Source organism: Etheostoma spectabile, chromosome 4 (assembly GCF_008692095.1).
Source record: "Etheostoma spectabile isolate EspeVRDwgs_2016 chromosome 4, UIUC_Espe_1.0, whole genome shotgun sequence".
Taxonomy (NCBI): domain Eukaryota; kingdom Metazoa; phylum Chordata; class Actinopteri; order Perciformes; family Percidae; genus Etheostoma; species Etheostoma spectabile.
In genome coordinates, this window is record NC_045736.1 from 29,653,699 (window position 1) to 29,665,092 (window position 11,394).

At 43.0% G+C, this 11,394-nt stretch overlaps 1 long non-coding RNA gene across 1 annotated transcript in view; it reads right to left on the reverse strand.

Moving 5' to 3' along the window:
• Positions 1-1,158: 1,158 nt before the first annotated feature.
• LOC116687932 (uncharacterized) overlaps positions 1,159-11,394 on the reverse strand; it is an 18,819-nt gene continuing 8,583 nt past the window's right edge. Inside the window, exons 2-3 of the long non-coding RNA XR_004331662.1 lie at positions 4,484-4,489; positions 1,159-1,174 (exon numbers count right to left, since the gene is read on the reverse strand). This is a non-coding gene — a long non-coding RNA (uncharacterized LOC116687932). The remainder of the gene's footprint in view (positions 1,175-4,483; positions 4,490-11,394) is intronic.

Consider the following 11,394-nt stretch of genomic DNA (forward strand, 5'->3'; position numbering starts at 1 on the left):
GAGAAAGGGTGGCTGTCTGCAAACAGCCAATTAGATCAGATTCGGTTTAAAACCGTAAAAACAGAGTTAACCCGACATTCTGTTGAACTTTAGGGATGTTTCCTGCTGCTGGCATGCTCTCCAATCACATCACCATCACCAAGGGATTCATTGGTTGAATCTGGTGAGGAGAATCGGAAATGATTGCAGCCATTATCTGGTCTTGACAGCTCATTGTTGCTCAGTGAACACCAAAGACAGTGTAGAACGGTGTGTGTGTGTTTCTGAGAGAGAGAGAGAGAGAGAGAGATAAAGGAAGGGGGAGTAAGAGGGAGATTACAGTTAGGAGTCTCAGTGTGACACCATGCAATTAAAAGTGAAACAGGGCTGCGATGGAGCAATATTTGTGGTGTCAATAATGATGATAGCATATTCATAATCTCATAATCATGACTAGCAGGTCAAAGCAGGTCAATCAGCAGGGAAGCAGCACACGTGATCAGGAGCGTGGAGGGACCCCATAGTGAGTCGACCTCAGGCCAAAACACAGACCCACTAATAAGTGAATTATATGAAAATGAAGCAATAACCCAAGGGCATCATTTGAAGTGGAAATGAATTGAGTATAAAGTATATAAAGTCCCAGTTTGCCTTCATTTTGTGCTTTTCGGTCAGCCACACCAGCCCATATCTCGTGTATCTCGTGTTTCTTCTCCTCCTGAGTTGCAGCCAAAAAGGGCTACGTCGCTAAACTCGCATCCAGTCTCCTCCAGCGTGGCGTGAAACCGGCCCCCGGTACTCCGCTGCCAAGCGTGGCCGCTGTTTGATCAACACTCTCTTTCAACATTGGCAGGCGGTCAACCGCCGCTCGGGGGGGGGAGAAACTTTGGGGTTCATATAATGCGTTTACATGCTTCACTTGATCGTCTCTGAACAGGAGTCCCGTCCCCGCCCCCCCCTTCCCACTGACCGGTCAAACTGTTCCCATGCGGAGCGCCCAGACCCAGACCCAGGTGTCCCGTTTCACGGGTTACCAAAGACCAACTTTTGTTGTTGGGTTTTTTTTTTTTAGGAAGCCAACGCTTTGTTGTTTCAGCTGGCGTCCTTATCTGCCACCGACACTTTGTTCTAATTAAGACAGGATAAATCCTCCCCCTGTCTCTCTCTCTCTCTCTCTCTCTCTCTCTCTCTCTCTCTCCCGCTTTCATTTCTCTCTTTTTTTTCCCCTCCCTCTCTGTTTCTTTCTCCCCTCTCTCCACCTTACATCTTATTTTCTCCTGTCCTCTCATTTCTCTCTCTCTCCCCTCCCCCCTCCTCCTCCTCCTCCTCCTCCTCCTCCTCCTCCTCCCTTTTGTCTCTCCCTTTCTCTCCCCCTCTCTGTGGGACGCCTCTTGCTGTGCTTCTGGTGCTGTTTGTGTCTCACAGCATTTTTGGAACATGCCTCCATGTGGGTGTCTGAAAGAGGTTTCCCCGCTGTGAGTGTTTGTGTGCATGCACTGATTTCAAGAACGTCTCGGAGTGTGTGAATGTGTGCGTATGTGTGTTTGTGTGTGTGTGTGTGTGTGTGTGTGTGTGTGTGTGTGTGGGAGGCCTCAGTGCACTCAAACAGATAAGGGGGCCACATCGCAGGACGTCGCTGATGTCACCATGCATCAGGGACAATGTTCTGGTCTCGCCCCACATCTGCTGTACCTGCGACCAAATTACCACTGAATCATTCGGTGTCTCCCTGTTCTCTCGCTGACAGATGGACCTTCCTTATGGCTCTTCTTCTTCTTCTTCTTCTTTTTTTTACCACCCTGTGTTGCTTCCAGGGGCTTTCGCCATCCAACACACACTAACAAAGCTGCAAAAAAAAAACAAAAAAACCTCCCAGTCGATGTGTGAATTCCACCGATATTGTCTGCGGAGGTTTTGTTTTGGAGACAAAGCGCTTTTATATTGCTGGAGTCAGTCGTATTGGCCCGTGAGGAAATGAAGTTTTATGGCGTTAACTGCAGCTCGGCAGAGGTGTTTATTAAGCAGAGGCATTCTGCTGCTTGTTATTGAGCTGATATTTATGATAATTTGGTGCTGCAAACAAGACCTATTTCACTTAAGGTGCGAGATGTATAAAAGTGTTTATGCATCAAATATTCAGCGTTATTACTCTTCACATAGAGGCTCTGTTTGAATTGTATTTGTGTCACAACCGATAACGCATTTATATTTTTCTTTGTGAGTATCAGTTTGAATGCTGCATTTTCCTTCTCATTATCTGTCACGTCCGTTTAGAGCAGATACTTTAGCGGCTGCTCAGTGAATATTCCGAGATATTTAGCTTGTTCCGGTGCAGCCACACACTCCCACAGTGACCCGCGGGACCATGTCCTAACTGGGAGCAGTAACTTCACGGAGAAATAATGGGGCACGTAATCAAAACGCGTGTTGATTGGGCTTTACAGGTGCTGGTACAGTAGGTAGATTTGGTTATCTTAGGATGGAGCCAGTGTTTCCCACCTATTTCTTTATGCTAAGCTAATTAGCTTCTGCCATATCTTCTCATAAGGCTCCTTACCTGAAAGACAATAAGTGAATTCCCCAAAATTGGGAGCTATTCCTTTAAACCTCAGATCTCTCAGTGTGTGGCTAGGAAAATCTTGAAGGTAGCCTGTGCCCGACGTGACAGCTCTGCTTTAACAGCCTGTGTCTGCAGTCTTTGTTTGCTGGATCCTTATGGCCCTGCTGGTTGCTACGAGAGATAAAACAACAGGAGCAGATGGCTCCTGGAGGTTTGGTGTCACAGCAGGTGGAGCTAAAAAAGCTGCACGCACACGGCAGTTTAATACCAGGGCCGCCTCGCTGATTTCCCTTTCTCAAGTTCCACAGACCTGGCTCCACTCACTGTTAAGTATGTTTTCTATATATTTAGAACTAACTGCTTAAGGGACACACCGCTTGATCGCAGACTGGAGAGCGGTCTCTGAACTCATCAGATCTTAATCATCCGGCCCTCCAATCGTGCCCCCTTTGCAATCTCTTGCACGATTATCTATCACTTCCCACTTAACACACTGTCCTCTGATTCATGTGTCCCTGGTGGCCGTCTCGCACTGTCCTCTGTGCTTAGACAAGCTTCTGGCACACACATATATGTAATGTAAAACCATGAAATCCCAATTTTAGTTCCCCTAGTCTGGCTTCCTAAAGAATTTGATATTGATTTTTAAGATTTCTTTAAATTTTACATTGTGGTTCCTATTTTCTCTCTAAACATTGCTGAGCTCACACATTCATAAACTCAATTTTACAAAGATCTGACCAAAAAAATCCTGACCGAGCTCAGTGAGATAAGGTTGTCCAAGAACTTTGTTGCTTTTATTTATTGATTTGCTTTTTATTCGATTACTTCTGCACTGTAAATTTCCCCTGGCATCACACGCATCCTCTTCACTTCATAATGGATATTTTAGCCATACGTTTATTGCCCTGTGTGCACACACATGCATTTTTTTTTATAGTGTTGCTTTTTTATTTTTATTACGGTAAACTACTGTGAAATATTACCACTGCTTCCAATTTAGCTGTTGTTCTGTTGGCTGTAATTGCATTTCGTTGGCTTTCATTGCTGTAATGGGACTTCTAATGTTCAGCATCTAAATCAGGATTAATTGCGATTGTAAAAACTGAAGCAAATGATCATTATGCATCCTAATTTATTTGTTTCACTGCAAATTATTTGTTGATCAAGCAATTAAATCGGTGGTCATATTGAAGTGTGTTTTTATGAATGCAAATGCAGTGCAGTCTCTTCCTTATGCTACACCTTTTGTCAGTATGTGGACTTTAAAGAATTGAAAAACATGAACGGGACTCTCAGCTAATGTCAATTATTCCTCAGAGCAGGGCTGTAGTACTCGAGTACTACTGGATTCTGGATTTACCCTGCAGAGATCTGAGGACCAGGTAACCATAGTCCTCAGAAATCCACCGGAGGTTAGAATTACAACACAAGGAAAGTAGAAGGTAACAGACATCAGACTGAAAAGAGGCGGAATTTCCCCGGAGCAATCTTGGAAGTGGAACGTCGTGGATATAGACTACTACCCCGGCGGTGTCCTCAGCTTCTCAGTCAGATCCACCCCTTCTCTTCTCCCAAGCTCAACCCTCTCATCCAAATATGATCACTTCTGGCTTGAAAAACAAGAAGGTGGCGACGACCAAAATGCCAAACTCAAGGCTTTAAAACATTAGCTTGCAAACCAATGGGTGACAGTGGTGGAAGAAAGAAGAAGAAAGAAGCAAAAGAAGAAGAGAAGGTGCCAGAAGAGGACAAAATGGACACATCGAAGCCAGAAGAGGAGTCCAAGACACCTTGAGGTCCTCAGCCGCCGATGATGAAATTACTGATCAGAACGCATCTTGGCTGCTTCTACTTCTTTTATCCAGTCTATGCTTTACGTGGAATCCATCAGGAGATCAATCAAACAATCAAGGGCTTTCAACACATTTTCATTCTTTCAACCAAGAACTATCGTAAAGCCTTTAATACATCGGCAATAAATCGATATATGAGGCTAGATACAGTCTGAAATTTTGGATTTTGTAATGTGACATAAGTGGTGTCTTTTCCTGGTTTAAAGGCTGCATTACAGTAAAGTGATGCCATTTTCTGAACATACCAGACTGTTATAACTGTTCTGATATTTGCTTTTACCCACTTCGTCATTATATCCACATTACTGCTAATTAGGGGTGGTAGTAGTTCAGTCTGTAGGGAGTTGGGTTGGGACCTGGACGGTTGCTGGTTCAAGTCCCCATACGGACCAAAGTATGGTGGTGGACTGGTAGTTGGAGAGTCGCCAGTTCACCTCCTGGGGGGCACTGCCGAGGAGCTCTTGAGCAAGGCATCGAACCCCCAACTTCTCGGGACGCCTTTACCCCCACTCTGACATCTCTCACTTAATGCACGTATAGGTACCGATCATGTGCGTGTAATTCATGCTTGTGTGTAATAACAGCAGAGTGTAAATTGTAATTTCCCCTTGCAGGATTAATAAAGTACACATTAATATTATTAAAGCACCGATTGTCAACCCGATAATAATACTTTTGTCCATATCATTCAGCTAAAGCCGCCCAGTAATCGTCAGTGTTTCAGTGTTGCATTGTGGATTATCTCATTTGGGAATGAGAGTCGTCAGTTCCAGGCCACTTGTTTGGCCTCCCATCGCCTCGGTAGCAGATGCTCACCCTGCTGCGCTCTTCCTACAACACGCAGCCATGTATAATACACACTGTGGCAGGAGGCTGTGTTGTTTGCGGAGGTTGTTTATCACACACAAGAGACTGCGCTTCAAACCCGGAATGCCACCCAGCGTGCTCCATTACCGTCCTCATCCCCTCCTCAAAGGACCACCTGTTAGCAGCACATGAAAGTCGGAGAAAGGAAAAACAGGGCACCGCTGTGCTGAGATACTCGGTCCCCCTCCACCACCTCCCGCCCTCTCTTTCACATGACAGGTCTATTCAGGCCTTAGATCTGATGGGGGGCGACGAACGCCGCCTGCTTTTTCTATGTACGGATAGTACGGAAAATTAATTTTTGGAAGGGTCATGTCGTTGCTGTCGTGCTGCTTGGCTTCTGCTTTCATCTCCACCTCTGTGGATTCTATTCCTGCACATTTGGAGTGTTGTTAATCCTGAATGAGATTAACAGGTTGAGACAAGGAATGAATGGATCTGCTTTTTCTTCTTTTGATTCCTGAAATCAACAAAAAAAAAAATCTCCTGAATCTTGCTTACCTTAGGAATAATCCACCAAAAACTCAGTGTTTGATGCTCAAAGGGTAGATTTCTGCAGATGGAGATATTTCTATATAGTTCAAGACTTTGGGAGATATGCTTAATTAATAGCTTTCTTGCAGAGAGTTAGATGAGAAGAACGATAGCAGCTAGCCTGACTCTGTCCAAAGGTAACAAATCTCCTAGCAGCATCAGTTTAATTTATAGCTTGTATTTAGTTTAACGTTTTAAAAACAACACATTATGGTTTTATAGGGGTCTAGGTGACTATTTCTTGGCTTAGGTAATACTAGAAAATCACTCATTTGCGTTGTTTATAGAGTGTAAATTGTAATTTCCCCACTGGGGATCCATAAACAGTATACACTATAAATTATAATTACAATCATTCCAAGCTGATATTTTCAAAAAGTGGGGCAAAATTATGGGACAATATTGTTAATGATGGGGATAGCATGCACATTAGATAGTTTCTCCTGGAAGGCACTCACAATGTTGCAAAAAAATAGAAATATCTCTACAAAAGTGTAAAAGGTGTGTAACAATTTTAAAAAAAGGGTGCTAGAGAGAGAGAGAGAGAGTTAAAACCCAGCTTACTGTTTTCATTCAATTTTAATTTAAAAGCAGATATTGTTGGATTTCTTTTCTTGTCTTTCTTTTCTTTTCTGTATTCGTCATATACTGTTTTAATATTGTCTGATTAAATGTAGTTTTGGACCCTAGGACTAGCTGGTCGTCTAGGCGTCAGCCAATGGGGATCCTTATGATATATACAAATACTTTCTCACCTGAATATTACAGATATTGTCGGACCCAGCTCCCCTAATTATGATGTTCTGATGAAAATATGTTGGGTCTTTAGAACTGCTTGTATACCGCGGCCGTGACTAACCCCTGGAACACCACACCTTTTACACTTTCATAGCGATAAGAGAAAGGAAATATCATGTGTTAATTACTGAGCTGCAGAGTTGCTAACGGGCGGATTTTATTTGCACAGAGGCAGGCTAGCTGTTTCCACCTGTTTCCAGTCTTTATGCTAAGCTAAGCTAACCAGCTGCTGGCTGTAGCTTCTTATTTACACTGGTAGTGGCATCAATCTTCTCATCTACCTCTGGGCAAGAAAGCAAATGTTTCCCAAAATGTTGAACTATCCCGTTAAGAGCTACATATCCAAGAGGGGTGTGATGTGATCCCTCAGACAATCCTCTTTCCACCCTGCCCACCCCTCACTGACATTTGAATGTTTTCTTTGTTTTCTTAAATTAGCTTTTTGGTCGTGCACCAGCAGCAGCACCTCATATGTCAAACAGACAGATTGTAATCCTGGCCAAACACTTTTTGTGCGTGACACGGCCGATCGCCCGCCCCTTTTTCAAGGCCTGTTTGTGGATAAAGGTCTCACTCTTGTTTGCATACTGCACAGCTGGTCCAAGTCCCCGAGGCCAGTCCATGCAGTCCGCTTCTAAAGTCCCTCAGGACGCTGCTTACACCCATCCTGCAATTTTCCACTGACACACCAGCATCCTCTCCACCACACACAACACCACACACACACACACACACACCACACACCCACACACAAACACAACACACACACACACACCCACACACACAACCTCCCGCCTTCGTCCGTCCTTACAACAACTAAATAACCCACTGTAGTTGGTGTGTGTCTGTGTATAAAACAGCTGAGACCTCATCAACCACCCTAACTCTACCTCGCTGACACACACACACACACACACACACACACACACAACACACACACCAGCAGCTCAATACTTCTCCCTCACTGATTTTCTGTTTGCCCCGCACCCCCGCTTGTCTTTTTAACACAAAGGAGTCACCTGCCACGGCACCGTAATGCTGTTGTGTGTGTCTGTGGCGCCGGGTCGTCTCAGCATGAAGTGGAGGACGATGACACGACAAAGTGTTTCTTTTCATATCTCGTGCGTAATGTCAATAAAAATTGGGATTATGAGATTGCGTTGCTCAGTGGGGTGACAACCACAGTGGGAGCTTCAGTCTTTTCACAGTACACCATACTCAATTCACCTCAGCCAATGATTGCAGCTTTTTTTTTTATATACAGTCTATTACACAGGCATGGGCCTCATAGGTCACCATGGTATATAAAAAAATATTAATATCAGCTTTAAAACAGAACAACAAACGTGTTTACTCTTAGCGGGTACAGACAATATAATTAAAAGAACTCCAAAACAGACAATAACACAACCGAATAATCCTTAACCCTTGTGTTGTCTTCCCATCAAAACCATGAAAATCTACGCTTTTTATTGATGTTTTCAACTTTTTCATACGTTTTTGTCCCTTTTTTCAACACTTTTGACGCTTTTTTTTTTTTTCAATGTTTGTCACATTTTTTGACGTTTTTAACACTAAGTAACACTGACTTATTAACTTTAGTTTTACAGTTTTGGAATTTGGAATTGGAATTTATGGTCAATAAACCTCCTTTATAGGAAATTATACCTAATGTTTGAGTTAGAAAAGCTGAAATTAGGAATTATTTTGACTAAAATTAAAGGAATGGATGTTGATGGATAATCACAGACTGGAATATGTCATCTTTTACTCAATACTATTTCAAAACCACTTCCATTTTTTGTGCTATGTTATGCTATAATGCTATAAAATGCTATAAAATTGAATAAGACACCCCAAAATTAATGAAAGTAGAGATTTGTACTTTCCAAAGAGCGTTGTGTGGAATCAATCATGTTATTTTGGGTAGTTAAAAAGAACATTGATATAGGAAAACGGGTCAATTTGACCCGAGGACAACATGAGGGTTAAGAAATACAGTCTTCATCGTAAGCCATTAATATTAACCCAGTAAACATAGATTTTGTTTAACAGAAAATGATGATAATAGTGTTTTATTATCCAAAGTGTTCTATAAGTCACATAGATGGATCATGCACTGTAAATAAGGAACCAGAAACCACCTGATACGTTACAAAGCAAGATACCCAAAAATGTTCTGGTGAAGGGTATACAGCGTTTTTGCAACGTGTCATGTTGACCAATACATCAAAAATAGTTTTAGTGGAACAAAAGTGAGTTCAGGTTTTTGTTTAATGCATAAAGGTTCATAACATCAAACAATGTAGCAGACATTTTATATTGTGCCGTTGGACAAATGCTCCCTACTTTAAATGTATTGATATTTCAAATTTCTCTCTCTCTCTCTCTCTAGGTCTTTCTCTCTCTCTCTCTCTCTCTCTCTCTCTCTCTCTCTCTCTCTCTCTTTGTGGCTCCCTTATGCTTTAATCCCTCAAAACATGTACAACTGAATGTCATTATGAATGTAAATAACCCTTTGCTCAAAATCTGAATTGAGCCTTGATTGAAAGCTTGGTCCCTCTAGATGGGAACAAAAACTCAAAACCATCATTTTATTCATGTTGGTCCCAGGTGCCGTGCCTTTAATGCACATGCACAGAGCCTCGTATTTCCCTTCAGTCACACCTCACAGATATGTTGACTTTTGTAATGAAAGGTACGGTGGGAGGGCTTTGAGATCACGGAATAGACAGCGATGAAGGATACGCGCAGTGCGGTACGTCATACTGAGTGAGGCATGAAGGTTCAGGAATGAAGGCTGGGAAGTCATTTCTAAAAAGAGTCACAGGTGTCTGTCCGCCTTTTTATTGCCAAGTCGAGATAAATGGGCTCGCACTCAAGAGGCTGAGAGTGATGTAGAATGAATTTGTAGAAAGGGTGATGGGAAGAGGGAATACAGCGGAAGAGTGAGCACAAAACCTGAGGACTTCTGTGGTTTCAGATAGGGGCTTCTATATTAAACAGCCGACGGTTAGCCGAGGATGTCCTTATAAGGGATTTTACACTTTAATGGGACTGATATAATGAATGCCCCGAACACAGTCTCCTTTATGTATTTGTTTACACAGCAGAACAAAATATCACAGCCTTTTTTAATATGTCCTTTCAAAACTCTACTTGTGTGAATTAGGCTTTAGGTTTGCCGTGAATGTAGGGCTGTAACAAGCTATATTATTATTATTATTATTAGCGATTAATCTGCCAGTTACTTTCTTAGGGAGGTGGCGTTGCAACTGCAACACAGAAAGGACATTAAAATACCCACCATCTCCATCCCAGCTGCCCTGTCTTTTGAACATCTCACTTTCAAACTCACTGGTCTCAGTCCTCTTGTCACTTCCATTATCTACGCCCCCCCCCCCCCAAGCCAACCCCCCCCGGTCATTTCTACAACCTTCACAGTGGACAAATGCAACTAATCAGCTTTCATTAAGTCTATACCATCAATTGCCCCGCTCATCACTACAATCATCAGTTCCTCTCTCAGTCCCCCGCATTAATCGGTCACCCTCATCCTCAAGAAACCTGGTCTTAACCCGGACACCATGTCCAACTTTCAACCCATATCCAACTCCCCTTCCTATCAAAACTTCTGGAATGTGTTGTCGCTGCTCAAATCAAAACCCACCTCTCCTCCAATCCCCTGTTTGAACCATTTCAATCTGGATTCTGCTCAACACAGCACAGAAACAGCCCTCCTCAAAGTCACCAATGACCCCCTCCTCCCCTCTGACTCTGGCCACCACACCATTCTTATCATGAATCAACCTTATTGCAGCCTTCAACACCATCAACCTCTTCATCCTCCTGTCCCGACTGGAAACCTACTGCAACAACAGTGCACTCCTGGCTCCGTTCCTATCTCACCAACAGACAACAGTTCATACACATCAACAACTGCACTTCCTCTGTTGCTCTTCTGTCACAAGGTGTCCCCCAAGGTTCGGTGCTTGGCCCTCTCCTTTCCATCTTTTTCATCCTGCCAATTGGAAATATCATACGCAATCCTGGTCTTCCACTGCTACGCCGATGATGTCGAGATCTACATTTCTACCAAATTCATTAACCACAGCTACTTCCCCCACCCTGACCAACTGCCTCACCGAAATTCAAACCTGGACGCAAACCAACTTCCTCCAAGACAACTACAATAAATCTGACTTGATACTCGTCGGCCCGAAATCTTTCACAAAGAACACCCATAACTTCAGTCTCACTTTCAACAGCGCCACCCTGTCTCCATCCCCACACATCCGCACCCTGGGAGTCATCTTCGACAGCAGCCTCACTTTTGAAAACCACCTCAACCAAATAGCCTGAACTTCCTTCTTTTACCTCAAAAACATTGCCCGTCTCCGCCCATCACTCACCTTCTGTGCCAAAACTTTGATTCACGCCTTCATCACTTCCAGAATTGACTACTGCAACAGCATCCTCAGTGGATCTGCAAAGGCCTTAACCCTTGTATAGTATTTGGGTCAAATTGACCCATTTCAGATTTAGACAAGAAGAAAAAAATTATTTGTTCTACCTGAAAATCAATGGTCTTACCTTATTTTCTGTGGTGAACATGTATTCCTGACTCAATGCAGAAAATTATTCTGGATATGACCACTTATGTTTTTTCTAAAATAAAAATGATCACATAGTGGATTTTTAACCCTCATGGTGTCCTAGGATCAAATTGACCAGTTTTCCAATATCAATGTTCTACCCAAAATAACATGATTGATTCCACACGACGCTCTTTGGCAAGTA